This window comes from Neomonachus schauinslandi, chromosome 15 (assembly GCF_002201575.2).
Source record: "Neomonachus schauinslandi chromosome 15, ASM220157v2, whole genome shotgun sequence".
NCBI lineage: Eukaryota > Metazoa > Chordata > Mammalia > Carnivora > Phocidae > Neomonachus > Neomonachus schauinslandi.
In genome coordinates this window covers 37,982,030-37,987,473 of record NC_058417.1, presented here as the reverse complement: position 1 = coordinate 37,987,473, position 5,444 = coordinate 37,982,030, and positions in this window count along the sequence as shown.

Sequence of the window (5,444 nt, the reverse complement as noted above, 5' to 3'; positions counted from 1 at the left end):
GGGGGGGTGGGTGGGGCATAGGGAGAGGGAAGGGTGGGAAACAGTTTTGTGGGAAATATTCATATATATTTTTTTCTCCCTTTTTCCATTTTTAGGCCATGTTTTAGCTCATTTTAGTGCATGTATTTGAAGGGCTGGGCAGCAAATGAAAAAGCAATACATTCCTTGATGCATTTGCATGAAGGTTGTTCACTTTGTTTGGATAGTTGTCCATTTGAGGCATGGACAAATGAAGGACTTTGGTCATTTTGGACACTTAAGTAATGTTTGGTGTCTGTTTCTTAGGAGTGATTGGGGGAGGGAAGATAATTTTAGCTATTTATTTGTAATATTTTAACCCTTTATCTGTTTGTCTTTACACAGTGTTTCTAATTCTATAAGGTTCAGGGTTCAAAGTAATGGGAGGTGGAACAGCAAGGCTTATTTGGTGATAGGGAGCCTGTAGCTTGTGCTGGTACTGTAGCATTAAGCCCAAGCAGATTAGTCAGAGTCCACCTTTGGAGTTAAGTAGAAAAACCAAAATGGTATTTTTGTTTTAGGAGGTTTATCATAGGGTTCAGACATCATAGGAATATTAGGAGTTACCTCCCTGTGGAGGTACTGATTTATAGTCTCTTTGTCCTTTAATAAAGGCTGGGCTGGCTTTTTGGGATGTAAACATGTTTTCAGATGCAGTAAGTTTTAATGTACAGCCTCCCTGACCCAGTGGCATGAAAACCATTACAGAATTAATAGTTCTCCTATTTCCACAATGTGCCAAAAGTCCACATCCCAGCATTTTGTTTGTAGGAGAACTGATGCCATTCCTGAGAGCTGGGCTCCTTGTTTCTCTGCATCACATGGAGAAGGAGTCCAGACTTCAGTCGCTCCACTGTATGCTCCCTTAGATAAAACAGTAAAAAATTTGCAGCCATAGTTCACTTAAAACAATTTCAAGCTCACTTGAAGTAATGGGGGCCTGGAATGCTAGGTGGGCATGAAGATAAACCCTTGCTACTATGTAGCAACCCATTTGGACCTTTTTGGAGGAATAGGTCTGAGTCTGGATTCTGGGGGACATCAATAAGAAGCCCTTCTCATAAATATAGAAATCCAGGAGACCATTTGAGTGCAACACAAGTTCTCAGTATTTGGAGGGTCCTCTCAAAATTCTGCGGCCTTACTTTGATTTTGACACCTGCACTGTGCCATTCCTGATGATTCCATTCAGGATCTGTATCAGCAGGACGGGGCACAGTCCCCAGCACAACTCTTCTGGATTTAAAAAAAAAAAAAAAAAAAGCCAGGTGATTCATTTGTGTGTGTGTGTGATAAATGGAAGTGACTTCATCAGATATTGAAGAAGATTTCTATATTCAGCTCTTTCTGCAGGTTGGAGTTAGCATAGAGTTGGAAAATCAGCTTTGGCGTTCTTTCCTGACTGTCTCTGATTTCCTCTAGTGTTCTCCCTTTTCTGGTCATCAGCTCTCAACAACTCTGCCACTTTTGTGTCCCAAGGTAATAAGAAGTAGGAAACGAAACATTGCAAAGTGGAGCAAGAAAAGTTATCGGTTACCGTATCAGAGTCAAATGTCTTGGGTGACACTAAGGAGGACATGGGCAAGGTGATACCAGAGTGCTTTATCTTGTGATGCTGATACAGTAGCAGCCTCTCAGACATATAACCAGGTTGGATTTCTCACAAGTTTCTCACCTAGTTTTGAATCCTATCCCATTGGTTTCTGCAGAGAAAAAAAAAATGTTACGTGGTTTTTAAGTTTGTTCTGGGTGGGGAACATCTTATGGGGAATGTACTACATATCAGGGGCTCAGCTTCCCCAAGCAGAGCCAACAGATTCCAAAATGAGTAAACTGGGAAGCTTTTTCTCTCTTTCTGTCTTCATCCCAGATCAAAGAATCCCGAGTTAGGATCTGGATGAAGGATAAGCCCCTGAATTGTCGATGGGCACACCCCACACACTGACCCAGCATCTGAACTTGCTTAACAGGGAGCCGGGGCTAACCTGCTTCACCCTGCCTGAGAACCAGGGAGCACTGCATTTCTCCACAGGGTGGAGGAGAAGAGGCAGAATAAACCAAGCCTGGGACACCTCCCTCCTGTCTAGGTGTACTCATTCTTCTGTTTCAAAAGACTGCAAGGACATGAAGTCAACTTCTACCTGTCTTCTGCTGCTGGTGTCTTATGTATTCTTAGTTTGACCTGATTCCTCTTCTGTCTTTTGGCTTCATGTTAGGGGTTCTTGGTCAAAACCTGCTCTGATGTACATGAAGATTTCAGGTTCAAAATCCATGTGTTTTAAAACAGGTATTTTATAAACGGGGGAGAAATGAAGCAGGATATAATTGCCAAAACTGGCCTTCAGGTTAGTGACTCTCGGAAAGATTTTCCTTAAGGCCTAGGTCTGAAAATGTAGTGCAACAATAGCATGAATTCTCAGAAGCAACCCTTTCAAGGGAGCCAGTGAGTCATACAGTATCCAGTCAAGTCACTTAAAGCAGATGACAGTATAGGAAACTTTCACAATCCCTGGGCAATCTCATTTTCTCCTCCCCTCCCTTTTTTCCCCTTTCAATCCCTCTACCCCCTTATTTCTACCCATGAGTTAGTTTTTTGAGGGGCAGGAAGTACCTAACATCTTGGAAGCTAGGTTGGGAAACATGCTCAGCTGTAAAGCTGAGCTTTTATTAATTTTGTGTGTTAGAAATGTACATCAGGAGCAGTTGGGGAGGGTCTTTTCTAAAAAAATCTTTCAAATTTGATTTTCTGTGCGTATGGCCGTTCTGTAAATACTTTGGGGTTTTTCATTTTTTTGAAAGTAGACAAAATCTGGGATTTTTCCCCCCGAAACATTACAAAAGAACCTGTTTATTTACATGCAAATAAATTTCTTTGATAAAAAGTATTATGCCTTTGTGTAGTAAATTTTTAACCTTTGAGTAATTTTCACTTATTCAGCTTTTTAAAAAAAGGATTTTCTTTTTAGAGGGGGTGGGGGGAGGGGCAGAGGGAGAGGGACAAGCAGACTCCCTGCTGAGCGGGACCTGCAGGGGTGGCTCAACCCTGAGATCATGACCTGAGCCAATCAAGAATCAGCAAAATTAAGAGTCAGCAGTGCAACCGACTGGGCCACCCAGAGAACCCCTATTCAGCTTTTTAAAAGTCCACCAATCAGAAAAAATTCAATCAGGAAATAAAAGTCTTCCCTGAGTATTACTCAAAATAGGTTAACCCTAAAGGATAACTGAAACCTGGTAAAAGACCTGTGAAAGTTTGCTTCATTTGATTTATCTGCTTGAGCCAGTTTTACTATCTTTTGCAGGTCTTATCACCAAATTCATCAATAGTTGGGAGAAAACTGTTTAGATCAGATACAACTAAAAAGCTGTGTTTATAAGGCTGAAGTGAAATAACATTAGAAGTAGCAGACAGAATATAACATCTACACCTGGGTTTGTGGGCCTGAGAATGAGTTTCTGAAGCTAGGTTCCTTGCTTAAGAAGCCCTTTCTAGGACAAACACGAGAAAGTTTAAGAAAAAAAAGAGTTGGGTAATAAAGCTTCCAGCTTAAATATGCCTATTTTATTTTTATAATTTTTACTGTTTTTTTTTTTTTTTTTTTTTTTTTTTAAAGAGCAGGGGTTGGGCTGGCGGGAGGGGAGGGCCAGAGGGAGAGACTCTCAAGCAGGCTCCACGCCCAGCTTGGGAGCCCAAGCACGGGCTGGATCTCACACCTTGAGATCATGACCTGAGGGGAAAGAGTTGGATGCTTAACCAAATGAGACACCCAGGCACCCCAGAATATGCCTATTAAAAAAAAAAAATCTCCAGCACAAGTTGCTCTTAAGTAAGCTCCTCTCTCTTTTATAAATGTTTTAAGTAATCTCTACACCCAACGGGGCTTGAACCTACAACCCCGATATCAAGAGTGGTAGGCTCCACCAACTCAGCCAGCCAGGTACCCCAGTAATCTCTCTTAAATCAGATTCGTAACAAGCCAGTCACTAAAACTAATTAAAGGAGGTATGAAGACAAACATACTTACTTTGGAATACGATTAGGGGCAGTGATCCTGCCAGGACTGCTGGAATTTATGATACAGTTTCTAATATTTCATCTTGGATACACGATTCTGTAGTTTGTCGCTCTAAAAGAGGGTAAACTTATTCCTTAGTCCATGGAAATTCGATAATAAATTTCAAGACCTTGAAGGCTGGTGTTGCTAAAGTATAATAATATAATGACACAAACTAGCTTCTATGGAAGGAGCCAAGGAGTCAGATGAATGTAATTTCCACTGAGCCAGCGCCCCCGCCTACTAGTTAAGACACGCTTGTTTCTCCCGCCAAAGTGGCGTCAGGATCAGGTTTTCACCAAGCAAAGCCCTGATTGGAGGACGGGCAGGCACTAGAGCCCATTGGGCGCCAGCAGCAGTCTGGTGGCGGAGGGGCGGGGGAAGCCAAAGGCACTTCAGCCTCGCACGGCCCCCCCCCCAACCACCAAAGCGCGCCCCTCCCCCAGCTAAAAGGAATGGTCGCCCAGCTCCGGCGCTGCACCCCCTGACCCCAAGGCGCGAGGTGCAGCCTTGCTGCATATTCCTGGAGCAGAGGGTAGCGCAATTACCCCCTCCTCCCGTCCTCCTGATCCATGCACGGGGAGACCCACGCCCTGCCGCGGCCCCCCAGGCCTCCCTGCAACACCCGGTAATGCAATCCACGGGGGCGGGGGAGGCGGCGGCAGCGACAGCAACGACGGCGGCGGCGGCAGCAGCAGCACTGCCTCAATCTAGAGACAACCAGAAAGAGGAGGAAAATGGCTCCGAGCAGGGACCGCCTGCTGCACTTTGGGTTCAAGGCGACAGTGAGTGATAGGGAAAAGGAGTTGGGTGGCTGGGAAGGACATGTGTGGCTGCACAGGCTACCGGGGAAGAAGCGACAAGACTAGGGGGCTAGGAGGGCTTGACAGGAAGCTCAAGTGCTTGCTGGGTGGGTGCGTGCTGTTTGCCGGCGAAGGGGATTAGATGGGCTCTGGTACTGTGTGCAGTTGTCCTGCTTTCCTCACTCGCTAGTCCGCGAGCACGCGCGCACTCACACCCTCCCCACAGCCCCTCCCATACACAAATACACACAGACAGATAGGCACTTCCCTGCCTCTCCTCGCGGTGGGCTTGCGTGCCTCAGAGGCAAGAGCGGGCTCGCGCCGCCGCCGCCGCGCTCCGGCTGCTCCCGGGCGGACCGTCGCGGGCTGCGCCCGGGAGTGGGGGAGGGGTGGTCCCGCGCTGCCGCCGCAGCCGCCGCCGCCGCCGCCGCCGCGCGCTCCTCCTCCTCCCCTCCCCACGCCGTTCCGAGGCCCGGGCGGCTCTGCCCAATGAGGAGCGGCGTTGCTGGCAGGTGGGGAGTGTTTTTGTTTTGGGTTGAAGTTGAGGCTGAGGGGAGAGAAGAGCTAG